The sequence below is a fragment of the Rhineura floridana genome, chromosome 3, assembly GCF_030035675.1.
Source record: "Rhineura floridana isolate rRhiFlo1 chromosome 3, rRhiFlo1.hap2, whole genome shotgun sequence".
NCBI lineage: Eukaryota > Metazoa > Chordata > Lepidosauria > Squamata > Rhineuridae > Rhineura > Rhineura floridana.
In genome coordinates this window covers 192692962-192718268 of record NC_084482.1, presented here as the reverse complement: position 1 = coordinate 192718268, position 25307 = coordinate 192692962, and the positions used below count along the sequence as shown (strand labels likewise).

General features: G+C 43.9%; 2 non-coding genes and 1 pseudogene across 2 annotated transcripts; 2 read left to right on the top strand and 1 right to left on the bottom strand.

Annotated features, from left to right (window-relative positions):
* Positions 1 to 424: 424 nt before the first annotated feature.
* Positions 425 to 512, bottom strand: TRNAY-GUA (transfer RNA tyrosine (anticodon GUA)). Its single transcript is given in 2 exon segments — positions 425 to 460; positions 476 to 512. It is a non-coding gene; the product is annotated as a tRNA-Tyr (tRNA).
* A 1256-nt stretch (positions 513 to 1768) lies between these two features.
* Positions 1769 to 1856, top strand: TRNAY-GUA (transfer RNA tyrosine (anticodon GUA)). Its single transcript is given in 2 exon segments — positions 1769 to 1805; positions 1821 to 1856. It is a non-coding gene; the product is annotated as a tRNA-Tyr (tRNA).
* A 1744-nt stretch (positions 1857 to 3600) lies between these two features.
* LOC133378836 (L-amino-acid oxidase-like) lies at positions 3601 to 22599 on the top strand (annotated as a pseudogene).
* Positions 22600 to 25307: the final 2708 nt, after the last annotated feature.

Here is a 25307-nt window from a genome sequence, read left to right as displayed (position 1 = left end):
CTTCCTCCCAAAGGGAGCACAGGATGGTAAATTCAGGGTTAACTCTCTCTCTCTCTCTCTCTGTGCTTGTGTGTGTGATGTGTTAAATGATCCTCAAGAAAGCTTTTCAGTCCAGCACTGAGATAGCTGCCAAAAGATGACATAGTTGGATGCATTAAATGGAATAATAAGGGGTGGAATATGTCCATTGCATTTTTCACACTTGAGACTAAAAAACACCTTTGAGCTTCTTTTTCAGTATTTCTGAATGTTATTAATTAGGGTAGAATGGTGAAGACAGAGATTCAGTGTACTTTCTAGCTAATGTAAACTTGATGTTCGCATTACAGGCCAAGCAAAAGCACAAACTAATTTCAGTGTTGCACGTGAAAACACCCTCGCTGTGTGGTTTGCTATTATGTCTCACAACAACAACAAAAATCTGTCCTTCGAGCCGGAATCAAACCAGCGACCTAAGGATGACTTTGATAGCGCTCTACAGTCCTCTGCTCTACCAGCTGAGCTATCGAAGGGACAAACCTGAGGTGCTTTGTGTCTCCTTTTAACTTTGGGTGTGGTAGCATCTACTGGGCATGGAACTGGAATTTCAGTTGGAGATTTTCCCTTTTATAATCTTCCCAACCTTCCTGTCTTTCAGCCAGCAAACTTAAAGATTAAAGGGGGTTGTCTGAGCACCTCCATAACACATAGATAGGAGTGATCTTGTAGCTATGCATGGACATTCAAAAGCTTTTGACAAAGTCCTTCACCCTCAGAGTGCCCAGCAGACATAGGATAAGAGATCAGGGTCAGGGTTCTTGTCTCAATTTACAAGGCCCTTAATAACTTGGATCCATGATATCATAAGGACTGCCTGATTCCTTATATCCCTGCCCTTTCAGATCTTTGGGAGAATCTCCTTTGGTGGTTCTCCATGGCTCAGATACATGGTTCTGTATCTACTAGTAGCTGTGCATTCAGTGTTGTGGGTCCAAGCCTGTGGAATTACTGTGGAGCTGAGATTAGACAGGCCCCCTCCTTGCTGAATTTCAGGTGCATGATTAAAATTTCTTGTTCCAGCAGGCATTTTGAGGTAGCGTTTGGTTTTATGATGAATGTTAGTGTTTTATGTTCTGTATGGTTTATTTTTATGCACACTGCTGAGAAGTGCTAACGATTAAGTGGTATAATAATGTCTAAAAATAAAGGAAATAAATGTTATGCATTTAGCATAATGAAAACTCCCTTCTGTTTCTCATTGGCCCCATTTGGGGCTCCATTACTCTTGACTTTCTCCACCTGCATTTGCTATGAGGAGGACTGATAATAAGAAAACATAAAACATAACATTTCAAAATCAAATAATCAACAATTCAGAACATATTGGCTAAATTTTAAGTAAGTGTAGAGTCAATATTTCTGCAACCAAGAGGCAAGAGGAGCATGTGAAAGAAAATGATGCAGTCCACAAACTGCTAGTCCACACTGGGGAGTAGAGGGAAGCAGAATGGGGATGGGGCTATGACCCATCGGCCTCTGCCCTTAAGGGAAAAAAGGGTTGCTGAACAGGGCCATAGGAGACCATATTTGCTCTTCAGACTGTATTGTTTTAATATAATAGTTTGTCTTTTAATGGACAATTGGCTGTTATGCACCAGGATTTCTGAAAGTATACATGGAAGCTTTCGTTGACATTCCAGTTCCATGCCCTGTAGGCTAATTGCTATCTATTTTTAAAAGGAAACCACATCCAAAGTTAAAAACAGCATGGCAAAGTTTTGGACTCGTTCCTTCAATAGCTCAGCTGGCAGAGTGGAGGACTGTAGAGTGCTACTGAAGTCATCCTTAGGTCGCTGGTTCAATTCCGGCTCGAAGGACAAAGTGTTTTTGCTTGCGAAAAGTAGGTTCTGATTTCTCAACAAATCATACACTGTGGCTTCTCTCCTTATTACTACAAACAGTGTGGAGAAACCTGTTGAGTCATACTAAGGCTGTGATGCGTCCTTCCCTGGCTCTCCCTGTCAGGTTCCTACCTGCTCGTGGTTACTGCCTGTCTCTAGGCACCACCAGGGACTCCACCAGTCCGGACCGCACTCTCTTATGGTTTACCTATCCGCTCTAGCACAGATCTCAACAGATCCCCCTGCTAGGCAACCACCAGTAACGTCCCAATACTAGTATTCCCAGAGACTCTGAATACTGGTATTGTTATTCTCTTCACCGCTGCCACCATTTGTTACAGTTCCCCTTCAGCCTTGGTCATTACCTTACCCTCCCTTCTGGTCTGTGAAACCCCAGCCAAGGATCAGGCCTTTGGTAAACCAAATTAAGTATTTATTACAGATAACAAAGCTAACAAGATTAACAAGATTTCTTCTTAAGGCACATAAGCATATGGTTTTACTCAATACTAATCCGAACTCCACCTCCCTCCTTCTTCACTCTCTCCTGACAAACAACTCTCTCAAACCCCACCAAGCAATCCACTCTTTCTCTTCTCCCCCCCCCCCGATTCCACTCTCACTCTTCCTTTTATACATTCAGCCATTTTAAACACTCAGCCAATCATCTCGCATTCTACTGCCCATTCACTCCCCCTCCTCTTTCACTCCACTTACCATGTATTTTCTAAAACAACAACACTTACCATATATACATTAATATAGGAACATCACAAAGGCCTCTAAACAAAATAATATTTAATTTTCTCAAAGTTTGAAAATGAGGGTTTTCCATGTTTGGCCTTGAGATGAGTAAGTTCCAGCTCCTGTTTACGTTGCCTGTTTGTGGACTGAATGCTGAAGATCACAACATGAAATGGGAGGTGGTTTTGTTCATCAGTGATATGGCAGGCACCATTCAATAAGTTCCCATAATGCTTGTGCAACTACTTTCCAGATCTAACCTGCCAGTGCCATGGCCCCTGCAAAGTGGTACTTGCTATGTGGAAGGGCCATAGCTCAGTGGTCGAGCATCTGCCTTGCATGCAAAAACATCTTGAGGTTCAATCCCTGGCATCTCCAGATAGGGCTGGGAGAGTCCCCTGCCTGAAACCCTGGAGAGCCACTGCCAGTCAGCGTAGACAGTACTGAGCTAGATGGACCAATGGTCTAACACAGTATTAGGCAGCTTCCTATATTCCTATGTGGTGGAAACCATATTTTCTCAGTAACAATATATTGCCATCTGGGTGTATTGAAAATGCAAATCCTCAAAACAGAAATGCTTCTTGGAGGGGAGGAAGATCCTGCACAACAAATAAGGAAGAGTTGCACAGTTTGTTGCACTGTTGGTGTCTGGAAAGCTGCAAAGACTAGAAAAAGTAGGGAGAGCCAGTCTGGATGCAGTAGTCCAGGAAAAAAATGGCACGACGAGATAGGAAAAGTGACAAAGACTTTTCTGAGGTCAGCTTATTGCAGTATGTTGCGATATCGGAGCGTTCATGTACAAGGTTTCAGCCAGCCAGCCAGCCAAGCCCTCCTCTGGGATACTCCATTCCATTTCCCCTTTTTGCTCTATTCAACATTCCATGCCTACTGAGCATGCTCAGTCTTAAACTGATTGTATCCCTTTGGGACAGGGATAGGGAACCTCCACCCTGCAGGATAAAATTGACCCAGCATGGGTACCAGCTTGGCCTGTGAGGCCATTTTCCAAAAACCACAACTGGCCTTGCACCTGATGTCGTATGTGACGTCAGGTGTGGGGCAAGTAAAGATGCAGCTGGATCAGCTGTGCAGCTGAATTCCCCATGGGGAACTCTTTTTCACAGCCGATCCTTGCAGAAAGCAGTGTTGAAGTCACTGCCCATCTGTTAATGGGCTGTAAATTCAAACCTGCTGGATTGGCTATGCAACTGAGTTCCGTGTGCAGCCAATTCCTGCAAAAAGCAGCTTAGTCAGCCCTCTGTTTGGTGCTGGCAAACATAGGGCTGGCCAAGCCCCTTGTACTGTGGTTCTGAAGTGCTGTGCAAGGGACTTTGACAGGTGAATGGGAGATCCCACTTGTCAAACATCTGGCATAATGATGTCAGATGACTGACAGATGGGTTGGCCTGCCCACCTGTCCAAGTTGCCCACGGGGGCAGGGTCAGATAAGGATCTTGCCTGACAAGCCAAAAAGGTCTCCATCCCTGCTTTAGAATGTTTTCTGCTAAAAAAAATTGTTACAGTTTTGCAAAGGGAAGCTCGGAGGATGGCAACAAGGGAGCCTTCTCAGTGGTGGCCTCCAAATTATGGAATGATCTCTCTGATGAGGTGCGCCTGACTCCAACACTGTTACCTTTTCGGCACCAGGTCAAGACTTTCCTCTTCTCCCAGGCATTTTAGCTTCTGTTTTTAAATTGCTTTTTAAAAATGTGTTTTTAAATTTATATATTTGTTTTTAATGTTTTTAATTGTTGTAAACTGCCCAGAGAGCTTTGGCTATGGGGCGGTATACAAATGCAATAAATAAATTTGTAGGTTCCCGTGAAGGTGCTGGTAGCTCCTACCTCTTGCATAAAATTCAGTTTATTTTGGCTTCATATAAGGATCAGAACTCGGAAAATGAGTACAAAAAAAGTAGGGGGGAGAAAAAATTCTGTAATAAATTGTTTCTTTCTTATTAAAAAAAACTTAGGGAGCAGATGTTTTTTAGGGGGAGCACCCCCTTCCCCCCCTGCAGTCCTGGTCCAGACTAGGCCTATAGGACTTGTATTCCTATAGTTTAAGCAGGAACATCAACATTAAGCAAACATCTTTAGCAAGCCATCTGTACAAACGCCTAAAGAGAAGGCAATCACTTCATTTGACACAATATAACATTCCCCTGTCTTCATTATATCAGCTGGCAAGTCATCAAGGACTCCCTATAAAAGCATTAACATGGGGGTTGCAGGGGATTTTTCACCATTTGGATGAAACTATGGGCTTCAGCTTTGCACTATTAATCACAGATGTACGTGACACTAATCTTCCTCTTTTACCTGGCTTCAGTTGGGTTGGTCTACCTAAGTGCCATACGCTTGTTCATTTAAAGCAGAGATAGCCAATGTGGTACCCTCCAGATGGTGTTGGATTTCAACTCCCATCTGCCTCAGCCAGGATGGCCAACGGTCGGGGGGTGATGGCAGTTGTAGTCTAGCAAGTATGGTGTAGCGGTTAGTGTTGGACTAGGACCTGGGAGACCAGGCTTCAAATCCCCACTCAGCCATGAAACTCACTGGGTGACCTTAGGCCAATTACTGCCTCTCAGCCTAACCTACCTCACAGGGTTGTTGTGGGGATTAAATGAGGAGGGGGAGAACCATGTACGCTACCCTGAGCTCCTTGGAGAAAAGGTGGGATAGAAATGAAATGAATAAAATGGGGAGGGCACAATGTTGGCTACTCCTGATTTAAACATTCATTCATCTGCCCCTTTTATAAAAAAAAAAGACAGAAAAGTGTGGGAATGGAGAGGGAAAGCCAGTTTGCTGTGCTGCATTTGAGTCTTTGCTACTTCAAGACTGAAAAGATCCAGATAACTAAACTTGCTCTGGACTATCTTTGGAGAAGTGTTAAATGTTTGTGAATGCACTCTTCCCCAGTAAACAAACACAACGCACAGTGCGGCACTACGGAACATGTCGATTAGGGTGTAATGAGGAGTTCAGTTTTTGATTCACATCTATGCCATTGTTTTATTCTCTTTGATGAGGAGTCAGACTGCTCCTTGAACTGTGTACAGGGGAGGCAGCGTTAGAGGGTTAACATTAACTGGAGGCCTCTTAGGCAGATTTGGGGGCCCCTCAAAAATGCCTGGGCCCTGAGTTGCCAAATTCAAAACAAAAGAGATGGAGGTAAAATGCGTATGTGCCTAAGTCAGAGGGTGGGTGACAGGGGCCTGAAGCATTGCTCTCAACACCTCCCTCCCTCCTCAGAGTGGCTCTGAAGTTGTTCATCTCTTTGCTTTTTCTCATAGGTTTGGCCTTGTTTCTCCTTTTCCATCTGCACCATTCCGCCTTTCCACAGTGCCCCTCTCTGGATTGATCTTGAAGTGGCCGGGGAGCATGCACCCCTGTTGCCTAGCAACCAAAACCCATTTTTTCTTCCCTCACCACATAAAATGGCTGACTGAGATGGGGTGAAGCTGTGGTCAGGAGATGGAGTACATCAGGGACAGCCAACATGGTGCCCTGCAGATTTGTTGGGACTAAACTCTCCTCGACCTTGACAGTTGGCCATGCTGGCTGGGGCTGATGGGAGTTGTAGTTCAACAACATCTGGGTGGCACCATGTTAACTATTCCTGGAATACATAGTAGCCTAGTACTTTATTTATTTATTATTTGATTTGTATCCCTTTTATTTACTTTATTTATATATACTGATTTATATACTTTTTAGAGTGTTTAGCTTTTGGGATGGAAGTTCCATTTCCCCAATGGGAGGGTTGGCTCATCCCCTGATAATGACCAACTAGACTTCCCATATTCCAGGTGTGGGAAATGTGTGATCCTCCAGATGTTGCTGAACGACTCCCATCAGCTCCAGCAAGCACGGTCAATGAACAGGGAGCTGTAGCTAGCAGCCTCTGGACGGCCAAACATTCACTACACCTGCCCTATTCAAATCTCACCATCAAATACAGATGCACAATTGCAATAGTGTGGTGTAGTGGTTAAGGTGTTGGACTATGACCTGGGAGATCAGGGTTCGAATCCCCACATAGCCATAAAGCCCACTGGGTGACCTTGGGCCAGTCACTGCCTCTCAGCCTCACGAAAACCCTATTCATAGGGTCACCATAAGTCGGAATCGACTTGAAGGCAGTACATTTACATTTTTTATTGCAATATTTACAAACACATGCACAGCCCACTCAAATCTTTCTGTTGATTTTAATTGTTAATTACAGCAACAATGAAAACAAATTTAAATTTCTTTCACTTGACATTTCATAAATATTTTCCAGATTCTTTCCCATACATATTTTTCATTTTTCTTGTAACTTGGTTAAATTTTATAATTGTTTCTGCAGCTTCCTAGATCTTTAACAGTGAGACTTCAGTTGCTGGCGGCTCTGCACAAGTCTGATATCTAGCAACTACTGCTTTTATCATAATATATTTGCAGTTCCCCTCAGGGACTACTTTATAGAAAATGCATACACAGAAAAGAGGCTTTTCCTGTAAATCTGCCCAATCATATCTCAAATGGCTTTCCAGAATAAACTTCTTTTTGTTTTGTTTTGTTTTTTAAAAGTTTGTTTAAATGTTCCAACATTTTACTGTTTAGTATCTCAGACATGTACTCACATTGAGTGTTGGGTTGGGTCAGGTCTGTTTTATATATGTGTGTGTGTATATATATATAAATATACTGTTAATATAAATATATATATACACACACACATGATGCAGCAGAATGCAGAAATAACTGGTCTAATAAGACCGGTAGTTGAAAGAATAAAGAAACTTAACTGCAAAGAGGTAGAGTCGTACATACTGGAGCAGCCATGCAGCTTCCCCTCAGGGAGATATTGCTTACTAACTGAGAACAAAGAAAGGAAGAGGAAGGGAGGAGCAAAGCCTTCAAAAACAACAAACACTTTAGAGGAGGAATCAGCAGAAGGAAGAATAGATTTCTGTCCATCACCCTTCACTGGTTCAGGTCACTTGTAACATGTGTTGGCGCTTTACTCCAACAAAGGCAACATAGACAGAGTTCCCATTCAAGCACTAAGCAGACTGAGGCCTACTTAAATAGTTGCAGAAGTCCCAAGGCATGATCTAAAGCATGGGTGGAGAACATCTGTGGCCCTCCAGGTGTTGTTAGATTCCAACTCCCATCAGCCCCAGCCAAAATGGCCAATGGTCAGGTTACACCCTTATGAGGAAAGGCTGCAGTATTCAGGGTTCTTTAGAGAAAAGACAAATAAGAGAGGGATGATAGAAGTGTACAAAATCATGCATGGCATGGAGAAAGTGGATAAAGAAAAGTTTTTCTTCTTTTCTCATAACACTAGAACTCATGGACATCCAATAAAGCTGAATGTTGGAAGATCCTGACAGACAAAAGAAAGTACTTCTTCATATAGTGCATAGTTAAACTAAGGAATTCACTCCCACATAAGGCAGTGATGCCACCAACATGGATGGCTTTAAAAGAGTATTAGACAAATTCATGGAGGAGAAAGCTATCGGTGGCTACTAACCATGATGACTATGCTGCCCCTCCATGGTTGGAAGCAGTGTGATTCTGAGTGCCAGTTGCTGGTAACCACAGGAGGAGAAAGTGGTCTTTGCACTCATGTCCTGATTGTGGGCTTCTCATGGGTATCTGGTTGGCCACTGTGAGAACAGGAAACTGAAATTGGATGGGCCACTGACCTGATCCAGCAGGACTCTTCTTATGTTCTTATGACGGGAGTTGTAATCCAGCAACGTGTGGAGGAACACACGGTCCCTGGCCCTGTTCCAAAGATGCATGAAGAACCAATGGTATTCAAGCGAAGCAGGAGGAGCTGTCACCAATGCCTGGATGGGAGACCATTTGGGAACTCGACGTCTGATGCCCAGAGTTCCATTGGAGAAGCTGAATGCTGGAAGATTCAGGACAAACAAAAGAAAGCACTTCTTCACACAGTGGCATGTAGTTAAACTATGGAATTCACTCCCTGTCCTGCCCAGAGCCCGAGACATGAGACGGAGGCGAGGCTTGGTTCAGTTCATGTTTTATTAGGGTGATGGTTACATCCACAGCAGTGTGCTTCATAAACCTGTCTACTCTAGCTCACTACTTTCCCTAGCTAAGCTACCTAAACAGTCTCTGCAGCGTGTGGGGAGAGTTGAATCGCCCATAAATGACGGCTCCTCTGAAGTTCCACCCTCTCAAGGTCCCTTTTCTCTCGCCGTCTCCTGTGGGGTGGGGGGGGGGGCGAGCCTCCGACGGCCCATCTGACAGCAGGGCTTTGCCAGGTGATGGCTGGGTTTCAGGAAGCGGGAGGCTGGTTGGCAGGGAAGCATTTGAAGTGCCAGGTGGGGCTTCCTGCAGGGGCGTGGTTGATGCGCACGAGGGGTTGCTTCCCAACGACTCAGGCGGGAGGCTAGATTTGAACAAGAAAATGTAACTTAGGACCCTCAAGGGTTACTAGATTCCATATGGGCCAGATCTAGCCCTGAAGCAACTTAATCTCCCCACTCTCTCCCACCCCCCTCCCCACCGTGGCTCTACCAAATTTTAATCAAGGTATGGTAATAATTTTTGCAAACAAATTCACATGTCAGGAAAAGAAACAATGGGCTGTATTCAATTAAATCACTGCCCATGTGGAATGACTTCTGCTGAAGCTTTCACAGGTGGCATGACGCTTACAAGTGAGATGGGCAAGGAGAGGCAAATCTTGGCTGCAATGGCATGGCAAAGAGCAGGAGGAGGTGGCAATGATAATCAGAAACAGCGCTGTGGCAACTGTAAGCAACAATATGAAGAAGTCCCAGCAGGGGGGGCAGTGGGGCATGGGGGGGCAGTGGGGCGTGGGGGGGCGGGGCACGCAGGTGGCTGGCTGGGTGAGTGAGTGAGTAAGCAGCAGCAAGGCCAAAAGGTAAGTGGGCAGTAGGAAGGGAGGCTTGGAGACCTGCAGAGGTGAGGGCAAGGGGGGAGGTGGAGGGGCAAGGCCTGGAGACCCGGGGAAGGGGGATGCTTGGAGCAGGAGGGGGAGGGATAGGTTTGGAGACCCATGGGGTGGTGGTGTAGTTTGGAGACACTTGGAGGGTGAAGGAGGAGGTTTGGAGACCCATGGGGGGGTTGGGGTTCATTTGGAGACCTGTGGAAGGGCACAGTTTGGACACCCTTGGAGGGGAGGGGAGCTTCAACAACCCATGTGCCCATGGGGGGGCTCTGGCAACCTGTGTGTGGTGAGGATGGGGTTGGTGAAGGGGGTGGGGGGATGGCTAGGGGCATCTGGCAGAGCGTGGTAGGGGGTGGCATGGCAGAGGGGATGGAGAGATGACTAGGGGTGCCTGGCAGAGGGGGTGGGGGGCCTTGGGGTTCTGTAGGGTGGGGTATAGGCAGAGTTGATGAGCAAAGTGAGCAGGGGCAGCAGCCCCTAGTATTTCCTATAAATGGATGTTGTTCAGAAATCTGCTGTGTAGTTTTGGAAAGCCAAAGGATAATTCCCAATCTGGTCTGGTGTAGATGCAAACTGTGGTTTGCAAATCAACAGCCAGCCTTGGGAATGCACCCAAATAGTAACCCTAGTTAACTTCAGTATGTATGTAATGTTAAACTGTGGTTAAGGGCTACAAGGGAGAATTCTTCCTATAGAGGGAAACATAGGAAGCTGCCCTGTACTCAGACCATTGATCCATCTAGCTCAGTATTATCTACATTGATTGACAGCAGCTCTCCAGGGTTTCAGGCAGGAGTCTCTACCAGCCGTACCTGGAGATGCCAGGGATTTTCTGCATGCAGTTGTAGATGCTCTATCACTGAGCTATGGCCCTTCCTGGAAGGAGGGTGAGGCTACTCATGTTCTCGAGGCTGGCTTCAAATCTGCACACCTTGGCCTTTAGGGAGCCAGGCTTGCATTTCAAAACACAAAGCCTGGCATCAACAGGTGGCATCCTCAGGCAGCTGCTGGGGACCCAGCATCCTGGCAGAGCCTGCCATTGATCCCTGCGCTAGGCCCCCATTTAAACAAATGCCTGCACAGGGCAGTTGGAGCTGCTCTTTTAATTTCCCACAACAACTCTGACATAGCTTCACTCCAGGTATTATGAGAAATTAAAATGGCAACCCCCAAATGGTGGTTCGACCAGAGTGGTGCTACTGCTGCTGCCTGCCCACCACTGATGTTGAAGGAGGCCTACTGAGGTGATAGAAACTACGGGGGCTCCTGAGAATACGGCGGCTAGCCCTTCTTGCATTACGATATGGCACATAGACACACACACACAAATACCATATGCAGCTTTCATCATGGTGGAGTAGATCAACTGCATACAGAAGGAGGAGCCAACATGGTGTCCTCAGTTGCCAGGTCAGAAGCATCCCAAAACCTGAGATTTGAGGGGCGGGCCCTAGTGATGTCACGGGGCGGGTCTGAGTGATGTCATTAAGCATGATACATTAAGCATCAATCACAGTTGCTTGGAGCATACAATTAAAAAAAATATCTGATTGGAAATTAAGATAGAAATCTTAGCTAAAAGATGGAGCCTGGGTAGGGAACATTTAATCTAGCCTACTTGCTTCCAGCAAGAAGGGTTAAGTGCTGCCAGGCCAGGGCAGTCACCAGAAGGCCACTGCAGGGACAAAGGAACCTAGTGTTGTGGAGATGTTAGATGGGAGCTTTGCGGAGTAAAGATGGAGGCTCCTGAAGGCTGCAATTCTGAACACGCTTACTAAGGGATTAAGCCCCATAGAACTCAACAGGACTGACTTCTAAGTAGATATAGTTTGGACTGTGCTGTTGGTAAACCTTGACTAGGGTTCTTCAGCAAAGACATCCATATCCAAGCAGGGTTGGCAACCCCCTGCCGCGAATACCCTGCCCTTATCTTTTAACGTGGCTGCTCCAAACTTTTTTTACAGATTTGACCCTTCAGAAAGAGGTCTGAGAAATGAGTAAGAGTAAGAAGTATCTTTTAAAATTGTTCTTTTCAATTCACTCTTGAATGAACATCATACCTAGGGCAGATCCACACCATTCATTTAAAGCACATTCAACACCCATTTGAAGAACATGAATCCCACCACAGAATCATGGGAACTGTAGTTTGTTAAGAGTGGTGAGAACTATAACTGTGAGGGGGAAATGACACTTCCCAGAATTCTTTAGGGGAAGTCATGCGCTTTAAATGCGAGTTGGATATGCTTTACACATATTGTGTGAATCCACTTAATAAATTTTGCCTGCATGTAAATTGTTTTAATTAATTTTTCAAAATGGAAATGAGCTATAAACTGTAGTGGGTGACCATGGGCTACTCACCATCTCTCTGCCTATCTGCCCCTCAGGATGAAAACAATGGAGAACCATGACTACCCCAAGGCATACTTAAAATGTAAAGGAAGTATTGTTCAACCATAGTATGAAATTGGATACTTATAGAGACATAGCATGACAAAACTGGGCAGAAGTAACGAGTGGGGTACCACAGGGCTCGGTCCTGGGCCCAGTGCTCTTCAACATTTTTATTAACGACTTGGATGAGGAGGTACAGAGCATGCTTATCAAATTTGCAGATGATACAAAATTGGGGGGCATAGCTAATACTGTGGAAGACAGAAATAAAATTCAAAGGGACCTTGATAAGCTGGAGCATTGGGCTGAAAACAACAGAATGAAATTCAACAGGGATAAATGCAAAGTTCTACACTTAGGAAAAAGAAACCAAACGCACAGTTACAAGATGAGGGATTCTTGGCTCAGCAGTACGACATGTGAGAAGGATCTTGGAATTGTCGTTGATCACAAGCTGAATATGAGCCAACAGTGTGATGTGGCTGCAAAAAAGGCAAATGCTATATTAGGCTGCATTAACAGAAGTATAGTTTCTAAATCATGTGAAGTATTAGTTCCCCTCTATTCAGCACTGGTTAGGCCTCATCTTGAGTGCTGTGTCCAGTTCTGGTCTCTGCGCTTCAAGAAGGATGCAGACAAACTGGAACAGGTTCAGAGGAGGGCAACAAGGATGATCAGGGGACTGGAAACAAAGCCCTATGAGGAGAGACTGAAAGAACTGGGCATGTTTAGAGAAGAGAAGACTGAGGGGAGATATGATAGCACTGTTCAAGTACTTGAAAGGTTGTCACACAGAGGAGGGCCGGGATCTCTTCTCGATTGTCCCAGAGCGCAGGACACAGAATAATGGGCTCAAGTTGCAAGAAGCCAGATTTCGACTGGACATCAGGAAAAAATTCCTAACTGTTAGAGCCATACGACAATGGAACCAATTACCTAGAGAGGTAGTGGGCTCTCCAACACTGGGGGCATTCAAGAGGCAGCTGGACAGTCATCTGTTGGGAATGCTTTGATTTGTATTCCTGCATTGAACAGGGGGTTGGATTTGATGGCCTTATAGGCCCCTTCCAACTCTACTATTCTATGATTCTATGAAAATATTTATATAAGCATGACTATCAAATATGCTTATTATTTATACAACCTGTAAAAATATTTATAGTGCAATCCTATGTTTGTTTACTCAGAAGCAAGTCCCAATGTATTCAATGGGGCTTACTCAACCAGGGAAAACTGTACCCTGAAGTGATAAGGAACTTGTTCTTTTAACAAGTCTTTTAAGTTGAGACCTTATCCGAGTGTGCGTCTGTGTTGGAATTGCTTTTTAATATGTTTTTAAACATTTTCTTTAAAAAAAATGTTTTTAAAGCTTTAAAAAATGTTTTTAAAGATGTTTTGTTTTAATATATTTTAAAGTCTGTTTTTATGATTTTTAAAGTGTTTTTAGTGCTTTTGTTTGCTGCCCTGGGCTCCTACTGGGAGGAAAGGTGGGATATAAATAAAATAATTAATAAATAAAAATAGCCAAATAAACTTCATTCATTTTTTTAAAAAATCAGTATTAGTTTCCTACATAATAAAAACTGTGATAAACCCTGCCTAATTTCTTTAAAAATGGGGTTGGAGGGGGAGAGAAAGATTTACAACACACAAGTCTGCGCTATGTTTACTCATAAGTCCCATTAATTTACAGCACAATCCTAACCATGTCTACTCAAAAGTAAGTCCTAATGGAGTTCAATGTGGTTTACTCCAGGTACATGGGATTATTAGAATTGCTTTACTCCCAGAAAAGCAGATACTGGATTAAATACTTTCATATTTCATAACCCAGGGTCTGAATCTTGGACAGAAGAGGAAAAAAACCGTTAAGCCATATTACTTACGCAGACTGCAAAAATCTCAAACCCACTATTTTCTGACGTTGAAATTAAGCCTAGGCATGCCTGGATCAATAAATCACAACCCTGGCTTCATTGGCTACAATCCTGAAAGGGCGGGGTTACAGCCAGAGCTTTGAAAAGTTACTTTTTTTAAACTACAACTCCCATCAGCCCCAGCCAGCATGGCCACTGGGTTGGGCTGATGGGAGTTGTAGCCAGAGCAAGGAATTGTTCTAAAGATCTGTAAAAAACAGTCGTGCAGGGTTTTTTTTGACATTTTGGTGTATATCTTGAAACCAGACCACCTAGAAATTTAAATTTTTTTTAAATTGAAGCTGAGTGTCCGGAGATTAAAGGGTGCTAGCCGGAGAGCCGGAGCCCCCCCCCCAAAAAAACTGGAGACTCCAGCTGAAAACCGGAGATTAAACAACATGGGGGCAATTCTGGCCGGAGGTGAGAAAAGCAAGGGCGGGGCCGGAGCCTCCGGCCATTTGCCAGAAGCCTGGCATCACTATGTTCTCCAGATGTTGCTGGACTCCAACTCTCATCATCCCTGACCATTGGCTATTCTGGCTGGGGGCTAATGGCAGTTGTACTTCAAAATATCTGGAGGGCACCACATTGGCTATCCCAGGGTTATAGCGTTGCTTTTCTCAGCCTAGATTGGCAGGTTAAGGACTGGGTGGATCAAGTAGCAGGATATGGGGCCTTCCTCCTTGAAGACGTGCTGGCTCCAGTTTAGGCCCAGGTGTGGATAGAAAACAACTGCTTCACTCAGACTTCATTCCTTGACCTTCCCCACACTCTGGGCGGAACTGGCTCATTCCAGTCCAATATCTCAGTTAAGCACGTTTGCTGTGTACCTTTTCCTCATCAGTTGGGCCAACTGGCATGAATTAATTAGTCTTTTCTCCCACAAGGCAAGATTATTAAAAAACAAATTGGATGGGCCATAGAGTGTGGCATTGCACAAACCAACAAGCAATTAAATATGTAAATAACTGACATGATCCCCGTGGGTTTTTTTATTACTGTTATTTTTAATTTAAGGAATATAAAGAAAGCAGCTATACATGAAAAATATGCAGCACAAACTTTTCTATCCCCAGCTAAAAAATGCCTTCCCTACCCCAATGATAAAGACAACACAGAAACAAGGAAGATGAGATATTGAAAAGTTGAACAGGAAAGCAATGACTGAGACAACCAATTATAGAAGCATTAATACATGTAACAGAGCTTAAATAAGTTATGCATTCCAAATTCTTGCATAGTGAGATGATAGACTTTTGTTATTCTCCTTTATTTAACAAATGCAATGAAATGATACCAATTACTAACAAATTTGTCTGTTTTTGAAGTTCTGTGCAAAACTCTTGAGTTTGCACGTGATCCCTGTTTTAGTACTTGCAGATCTTGCAAGCCTTGTGTTTTTTGGTGACCTAGTCATTGTAGTTGTTTTAGTAATTTAAATGTTTATATCTCTCTCGCTCACTCTTTTGGCACAAGCAATCTCAAAGTGGTTTACATGAAAAAAATAAAAGAAATCCTATCATTACAAATCACAAAACAATTAAGGCAACAGTAAAATATCAGCAACATCAAAATCAGTAATAAAACACAAACTCAGTACCATATAACAGTAAGGCTCAAAAGCCGTCTAACCAAAGCCACCAACAGCTAGAAAAAAGTAAGTTTCCAGTGAACCCGCAGCAAACACACAGCATGGCTCCAGAAGGAGAGTGTGCCAGATTGGGGGACACCACTGACATACTATTTTTTATTATTTATTTTTTTATTATTTGATTTATATCCTGCCCTTCCTTCCGGCAGGAGCCCAGGGCAACAAACAAAAGCACTAAAAACTTTAAAACATCATAAAAACAAACTTTAAAACACATTAAAACAAAAACATCTTTAAAAACATTCCTTAAAAAAGCTTTCAAAAAATCTTCTTAGATTAAAAACATTTTTAAAAAGAAGGTTTAAGAACATATTAAAAAGCAATTCCAACACAGATGCAGACCGGGATAGGTCTCAACTTAAAAGGCTTGTTGAAAGAGGTATGTCTAGATAGAACCATACTAAAACCATTCTTTTCTTTCTCTCCTCCTCCATCTCCATATTCATCCTGCCTTGACTGCCTCTCCATTAATGTCCTCTCCATCAGGACGAGAGCCCTTTGGCTCGCACCCTTCCAGGCACCAGCTTTATATAGTACCTGGGGTGGTGGGCTAAGCCGCCATCAGGAGCCCCAGCTGAAGCCCTTCACCAAACACACAGCCCCACTTCACAGCATGCAGGACATATTCTGGATCCTGCAGAGTTAGGGGAAGGTGTATAGCCAGGTTGGGTAATGTGGCCCTCCAGGCGCCTTCCTGCATTTGAGATACATGGGGAGGGTCCAAAGACGGGTAGAAGGTCCTAGGTTCAATCCCAGCATCTCCAGGTAGGGCTGGGAAAGACTCCTGTGTGAAACCCTGGAGAGCTTCTGCCAGTCAGTGTAGATGATCCTGAGCTAGATGGACTAATGGTCTGACTCCACATAAAGGCAGCTTCCTATGTTCCATGTGGAAGTGAGTATCCAAAATGTGGTGCAGTGGAGAAGGCCTGTGTCCTTGCCTTTTTGACTCTCTTTGCCAAGGAGCTCAGCAATGCACAACAGCTTAGTTTCCCAACAGAGCAGTGCAGTTGCTAATGAGTCAGATCTTGGAGCTCTGTTTATACAGGTGCATCAGTTCTGAAGTATAAATCAACAGAAAGACTATCCTTTCCCTCGGGGATCTTAGGTAATTGCTCACAAACAGATGCTCTGGAATGTGCCACTTGGAACACTTTGGTTGATTACATCAAGCCATGGAACAAAGCTCTCCTACCTGCCTGTTGACCTGTGTTCCTCATTTTTCTTTTTGAGCTTGCTCCCCACAATCTCTTAAACTTATTCCACCTTCTGCCCTCCCAGCCCAGGGCAAACCATCTGTTCCACAGCAGAGCATGCAGAGATCCTTGTGCATAGTTGTCTGTATGCAGCCTGCTGCTGTGTGCAGAAGTTTTTGGGTTGCTTTAAAAGGTTTTTATGTTGCTGTGCACTGCCATGATGTTTTGTGAGAGGGCGGTATATCAGTACTTTTATAAATAAAAATATATAACAGATCTATGGATCAGGGCACTATTACTAGTGTGAAATAATTTATTTAGCCTGTCTAGAATAAGGTACCAACAACAGATCATTGTATAACTTAGCTGTCCCCAACTTTTGGCCCTCCCAGTGTTGCTGGACTACAATTCCCATCATCCCTGACCACTTGCTATGCTGGCTGGGGCTGATAGGAGTTGCAGTCCTACATATGGAGGGTATCAGCTATGGGGAGGCTTGTATAACTAATTGAAGTCAACTCAATGAGGACTATGAACCAGCTATTCTTAGAAATAACTCTTTGATTTTTTTCCCCATTGGCACCTTCTGCAAAGGAGGCATTTTGTGACAATGATTATCCTTTTTTGTCCCCAGGTAAGAATTCTAGAAGCAAGCGGTCATGTGGGAGGCCGGATGGAGACTTACTAGGATCCTGCGGAGGACTGGTATATGGATTTGGGTCCAAGGCCTTTCAGCCCAATAACATTTGATGCAAGAGCAAAACAAAACAAAAATCAAGAATGAAATTGAAATTAGCCTGCTGGTAAAATGCCCATTGTTATGTCATGCAGCATGTGCCGAGACAAGGAGGATTTGTAATTAATAGAGATCCTGCGGCATGCAACACATCCCTGTGCACATTGCACACTTTCCCTGTGTGATCCAAGTCAGTAGAAGCAGAGTCCCCAGTGTCATGGGAAAAGAACATGGGTTGCCCTCAGTGACTTTGCCTCCTAGGAATAGATGGCAGCCATTCCCCTGCATGTCAGAAGATAAAGGTGTTTACTCAGGGACCCTACTAGGGTAGGAATTAAATCTGCTTCGGGTCCCTTGCTGATCCTAGCTATTCAGAATTAAGCCTGCTCCTGCCTGATTCTTGGAGTCTGTTTCTTGGTCACGCTAGAGTGTAGCAGAATGTTTGGAACTGGCTTTTGTAGAGAGAGAGTGCTCCAGCAACAGGCCACAGGGTTGCTAGGTTTCAGGCTAGAGAGATTTCTCTTTTACTTTAATATCTGCTCCTGAATCAGGAAAAGAGGCAGCTGGAGCTTCACCATACTGTGTTTTCCCCAGTCTTGCCAGCCCTGCCTCCCCCGCAGTTGCTGGAATCTAGGTTGTTACAGCAGGGGCAGGAAGAGAGTGGATGACAGGACTGTGAGAAAAATGGGTGCGAGAAGTCACATCTGCTTCATCTCCTGATTCAGCAGCAGAATTAAAAGGAGAATCTCCAGGTTGCAACCCAGCAAGCAACTGTCCAGTTTTGTGGAAATGTGAAACTCACGGAAGAAGCAGGAAGCATACAGAACCTTGGTCAGCTCCAAGAGATCCTGCTAAGGCAGCCTTTCCCAACCAGTGTGCCTCCAGATGTTGCTGGACTTCAATTCCCATCTTTCCTGACCATTGGCAATGCTGGCTGAGGCTGATGGGAGTTGTGGTCCAACAACATCTGGAGGCACACTGGTTGGGAAAGGCTGTGCTAAGGCAACTCCCTCCATACGTTGTCTCTGCAGAGAGCTAGCACCAACTAAAGCCTTATGTAGGCTCACCAGACCTGGTTCCGCCTCCCTGGAGGTGCTGGCTGGCTAGTTAAAGATCCCTTGCCTTGTTTTGAAGTCTTTAGCTTCTGTGAGGTTGGGAAGACAGAGGTACTGCAGGGGACTCATCCCCTGAGTCAGAGACTAGTGGCGGGCCTGTGTTCTCTGGATGGAAGGGCCCTGAATGAGGACTTGGTGGTTCTCCAAGGAAGTAGCCTGAGCCTTTTCCTCATCAGAGTCTTCCAACACGCACAATAAGGTCTGCAGGTTGTGGGTCATGACACCAACTCTTGCAGACCATGGCAATAAAACAGAAGATACGAAAAGAGAATAAATTTTGCAGAAAAACAAAACATAGGAAATCAAAGACCGGGGACATAGTAAATGTGTACTGTGTGTTTAATAGCTGTTCCTTCTTTCTGCTCCTATCTATCTTCACATTCATTCCCTCTGATCTGCCTGCTGTCTCTCTATCATAATGCAGAATTTTCTGGGAATATGTGAAAAAATATGACTTGAAATTAAACCATTATTCAGATGGCAATGACAGTGCCTAGTACCTGGTGAATAATATCTGAGCTAGAGTCAGAGAGGTGGAGAAGAATCCAGACTTCCTGAGATACCCTGTAGATACCTCAGAATGAGGAAAGGCTGTTGTGGAGCTGTATTAAAAGCACTGAAACCTGTGACTGAGAGTATGTGTTGGTAGGATTTGCAAAGGGTGATACCAGCCTACCTGAGGGGTATCCATATTAGTCTGTTGCATCAAAAACTGCAGAGAGGCTTGTGGGACCTTAAAGAGCAACACATTTTATTGCGGCACAAACTTTTTTGTGCTAAAGCCCTCCTCCTCAAATACATGAAGTGTAACCCTACATATGGGAGGAGTTGTAAGCAGTGTAGCCAGAAGAAAGTAAAATACAAGAAGTCCAGATAGTAACAATTCAGTTCGAGCTAGAATGCTTGCATAAAAGTAAACATTGAGCTTATTTTGCACGTATAATAGCTAGAATTTATTTATTTTATTTATTATTTATTTATTTATTATTTTATTTATACCCCGCCCTTCCTTCCAGCAGGAGCCCAGGGCGGCAAACAGAAAGACTAAAAACACTTTAAAACATCATAAAAAGACCTTAAAATACATTAAAACAAAACAACGTTAAAAACATTTAAAAAACCTTTAAAAACATCTTTTTAAAAAAGGGTTAAAATATTAAAAGACATATTAAAAGCAATTCTAACACAGACACAGACTGGGATAATTGAGTTGTCACTATTTGTATGAATAAAAGAAAGTCCCATTGAATTTAATGGGGCTTACTCCCAGATAAGTAAGAATTATGGAACAGTCTCCCCGATGAGGTGCGCCTGGCGCCTACACTTTTATCTTTTAGGTGCCAGGTTAAAACCTTTTTATTCTCCCAGGCATTTTAACCTATTTGTGTTTTTAATCTATCTTGGTTATTTACTTGTTTAATACTGTATATTTTACTGTTTTTGTGATTTTATTGTATTTTATCCATGCTGTGCACCGCCCTGAGAGCCCTTGGGCTGTGGGCGGTATATAAATCGAACAAAATAAATAAATAAATAAATAAGTAGAGTTAGGATTGCAGTCTTGGGCTGTTATGCAGATGTAGGGACTTTTGGCCCTCCAGATGCAGCTGAATTACAGCTCCCATCATACCTGGCCATGTGCGCCTGGACGTGCTTTGGCATCTGATCTCTGCACATAGTTCCTGATCTAACAAGTGAATCCCCTTCCTTGTTGCAGTGGAGCGCATGGAAGTGCTGTTGCTCAGTAGTAGAGCATCTGCTTTGCGTGCAGAAGGCTCCAGGTTCAATCCCCGGCATCTCCAGGTAGGAGTGGGAGAGATCCTGGAGGTGCACTGCTAGTCAGTGTAGACAATACTGAGCTAGATGGACCAATGGTCCAAATCAGTATAAGACAGCTTCGTATGTTCTTCCTTCGGAGCCTTCTTTTTCTCTAAACCTGAGGTTGATGGGGTTTGGAAAAGGAAGTGCAATATGTCTTTCAAGGATTGCCTTACAATAACCTGTCTTTGCTTGTGTCTGTCAAGATGGAGATATCAAACTGTAGCCTTGTGCTTGAAAAATATGATGCCTTTTCTCTCAAGGTACTCAGGGTTATTAATATGTGGGTGATGCTTGGGTGGGTGAGTAAGCTGTTTTGCAAAACCTTCCGTTTCTCCCACCAGAGGGCAGCAGAATGCTGTCATGTGTGTTATGATCATAATGAAAATAGACTTGTTTTTAAAAAATGGAATTCAAATTTTCATATCTCAAGCTGAAATTTCAAAATATTCAAATGTCAAAGTCTGGAGTCAGTATCTGAAATTCAGATATTAGTGAAAGAGGGATTCCAAATACAACAATGGAACTTGTGTTTTAAGAAGATGGTCACAAACATTTTAGGCTTTCAGAAGTAAAACTTATCATTTGAGTTTCGACATTACAATTTGAATATTCAATTTGTACAATTTGAATATTCAATTTGTACAATTTGAATATTCAATTTGTACAATTTGAATATTCAATTCAGATTTGGGCCACAATTTTTAAAAGATGCTAATCTAATGATTTTTAATTTGGGAGTATAATGACAGCTTTTGAATTTAGGCAAAATTTAGGCTCTAACAATATTTCATGTCCATCTTTGTTTCAGACCTAATAAAGGTAATATCAATCCCAACTATGAGAAAAACCAAAAGCACTTTCACGTTCCAACTACTAGAGGGGGAGAAGATATCCACTGCAGTGTAAAAATTCCACGTAGTTGCACATTCCAAGATAATGGAATCTCCATTTGGGTGCAACCCTATTCTTCTTCTTATACTCTCCTACCTTCACAGGAGTATCTGACTGAAAAGGGGAATCTAAGTCATGCAGCCATACAAATGATCGAAGACCTGATTAACCTGAGTGCAGATTAACCTGCATGCAAGGCGAATGGTCCACCACCGACCTACAGCCCTTCGCTCAGTGCTAGATGTTGCATAACTTCCATAAGTGTTTCATAACGTATGTAAGGGGAAGCAGAACTATGCCACCAAATCCACGTCCAACATCTTCACACTGTCCAGTCCCACCACCGATATCTGCATTCAGCAGAACCTCAGGAAGGAGAATATCCTTTTCAGCCCTTGGATGTTGGGGGCGGGATCAGAGGCCATGTTAATACTGGGGGTGTGGTCTGTGGATGCATTCCCACTCTCCTATCCATATACGCAAGATATGTTTGGAGGGCTAATGAGTTGACACTCCTTATCTTTTGCAACACAACAGCTACTCAACTGGGTTCATCAACAGGGACCACCCTGGCCAACTATTTCATTGTCACTTCCACAGCAGAGACCACACGTCTCATTCAGTTCCACCTGCCCCTCTCGCCTGCCAAGACCAGGCACTGCGTTTGCTGCGCTCCACGGCGGCCACCAAGGTGGTGTTAGCCTGTACTGAGAGGTTATGGGAGGAAAAAGGGGAAGAGATCTATGGTGGAACTTCCACCAATGACCTCCCCTCCAGGATCAGCACCTACCCCAGCCACAACTTCTCCAGCGGCTTGGGGGTCATCCTAGGGTCCCAGACTTATGGGATGACTCTTGAGGTTTTTTTTATTATTTTATATATTTATTATTTTATTTATATCCTGCCCTTCCTCCCAGCAGGAGCCCAGGAGTTTTTTGCCCCCCTTAGCCCCCCAAAAAACCACTGAGGTGGTTTTGAGAGATTTATCTACCATCCACCAGCGCCCTCTGGAAGAGCTGAGACGTCTTTGCCGTCAATGGGTGGTCAAGAAGTGGAATCTGGATCGCCACACAATGGGAGCCTACCAGCTGAGTGAACATACTGGGGCCCTAGCCTGTAAGGAGGGAAGGGTCTATTTTGCTGGAGAGCACACAGCTTTGCCACACAGCTGGATTGATAATGCAGTGAAATCTGCCTTGAGGGCAGCCAGGGATATTCATCGGTATGCAGGGGCACAAGGCTGTGGTTATGATACAGACAACCCCAGAGATCAAGGGGATAGCTCTGAAGTTGTAGATCAGCCATAAGGTTATACTGAGCTCCCTTGTGTTGAAAAATTTCAAATCAGTGACCAAATAAAGATGACACATTTGAATATTTTCAGCAGTCTATAAAATGCATTGAATATTATTCTGTACTCCTTATGAAACTGTTTACCTATTCATTAAATTGCTCTCCCTTGGGTCTCATACATGTTTCTGTCTCTAACTACTTATCTTCAGTTTCTGCTAGGGTTGCCAGGCTCAGGGCCTGAGAATGATTCTGTATCTTTACGAGAAGTGAAAATTCAGCCAAGTGCAGGTTTTCTTGCAACACTGTAATGGGAAAAACCACAAGGTGGAATTCCCCCTTCCCCCTCCACAACTTTTAAAGATACAGAGGACCTCTTGGTTGCCAGGCCCAGCCTCCAAGAGGTCTTCTGTATCTTTAAAAGTTATGCAGGGGGAAGGGAGAATTCCACCTTGTGGTTTTTCCCACTATAGTGTTGCAAGAAACCCTGCACTTGGCTGAATTTTCTCTTCTCTTAAAGATACAGAATCATTCTCAGGCCCTGAGCCTGGCAACCCTAGTTTCTGCCAATCATGTCAGGGATCTTCCAGATGTGGCTTTGCAACACTTTGAAATGATTTTAGTTACCCTTAGTGGTGTTACCATGTAGTCAGATGTGTTTGGCTGGGTAACACCATGTGGTCATTATGATCACTGAGTGATCACTGATTGGTTGGAATCACTCATGTGACTAATCTATGAAGCATCACATTTATTCTTTCCTGCCCTAACTTGTACTTAGTGATATCATCAGATGCCTAATGTTTATTGGCTGTGTGATGACATGCTGTTCTTTTTGTGGTCCCTGATTGGCTGGAATCACCCATATAACTATTCCAGGAAGGCGAAAAAGCAGCACACAAGGAGGGAAAATGTACTTGGAATCTTGGTACCAAAGACAGTTTTAAAAAGAAAAATCAAACAATCCATAATCAAAGTGTTTTCCTGGAATCATTTCTACCCTGTGAAATTCCTAGGGTAGCGCCTGAATACTGAAGCTGGAGAATATTTGGTATAGCCCTAAACGAAATATTTCTCCTTCAACCTCTGTGGTTAGAATTTTAGCTGCCATATATACCACAAACTGTTATGCAGCAACTCATATGAAAATGAACATTTGGGTCTTGTATATGTCTCTGCAGTTCTCCCTGTTGAATCCATATCTTCAGTTTCTTGCCAGCCCTCCCAGGGATGTTCCAGATGTGGCTGCTGCAATGTGAGGACTTGGGGCCACGTCTAAGCAAACCAGATGGTGTTGCTCCCCTTGTTGATAGGAGCTGTGAAACCTGCAACACCAGTTCATAGAAAACAGCAATTCCCAGCCCCAACAAGCAAGTAGAATAGACAAAGGCAAAGGAGGCCAGAGCTCCTGTAGCTTTAATAGTTGTACAGAATGATGGTAGCTGCAGCTTTTCACTCTCTTTCACGTAAGCTGCCAAAAAAATCCTCTTTTATGCACCTCTCAAAGGTACAGGAGTCCTCGTTGTCTTTGCATCTGGTTGTTTTACAAATGGCACTGGCATTCCAACATTTCCTGCACCGTGGGGAATAGGACATAGCAGCATTGCAGCAGCAGCATTTATTGGATGGCTTTGTGATGTGAAGCTTCTCAAATTCCTCTCCCTATGCCATTTTGAATTTCCTACCCCTTCCAATTTTTAAAAAAAGTATCTTCATAGGCCATGCACTTAACCCCAATTGCACACGAGTGCATGCCCTCTACAATTACTTTTTTTTTCTTTTTAAGTTTCTAGTTGATGGTGGTGCCGCTTGCTGCCTGTGGGTTGCAGGGATAATGCTGCTCCCTCCTGGAGTCACTACAGAGGAAGAGGACTAGGAATGATAGTCCAAGAAGTGTGTCTGTTCCAACTCCCTGTGCCAATATAGTGGCCCTAGTTTGCATGATATAGTAAGCCAAACTATGGCTTACCAGGACCACACAAATGTGCAGGCTTCTGGATAGAAGCTCACAGCCACTTTGTTCCTGCCTTGTCTTTTTTTACCTCTGTGCTGAGCTTCTGGTTTTGGTGTACAAAGTCCTATACAGTTGGGACCAGGATACCTGAAAGATCATCTTATCTCTTATATACCCAGTCAATCACAGCTCTCTGCAGGTGAGGGCCTCCTGCAGATACCATCTTATCAGGAGGTCCATTCCGCATAACAGCAGAAACAGACCTTTAGTGTAGTGGCACCTACCCTTTGGAATTCCCTCCCCTTAAATATTAGACAGAGATCCTCCGTGGCGCAGAGTGGTAAGCAGCGGTAACGCAGCTGAAGCTCTGCTCACGGCCGGTGTTCGATTCCAATGGAAGGAGGAAATGGAATCTCCGGTAAAAGGGGTCGAGGTCCACTCAGCCTTCCATCCATCCATGGCCAGTAAAATGAGTACCCGGCATATGCTGGGGGGTAAAGCAAGGCCAGGGAAGGAACAGGCAATCCCATCCCATACGGTCTGCCTAGTAAACGTCATAAGACATCACCCTAAGAGTCGGAAATGACTCGCACTATAAGTGTGGGGACACCTTCACCTTCAAATATTAGACAGGCGCTATCTCTGTTATCTTTTCGGCACCTACTGAAGGCCTTCCTCTTTCAAAAAGCTTTTTAAGTAGAGACCTTATCCCAGTCTGCATCTGTATTGGAATTGCTTTTTAAGATGTTTTTAAAGCTTTTTTTTAAAAAA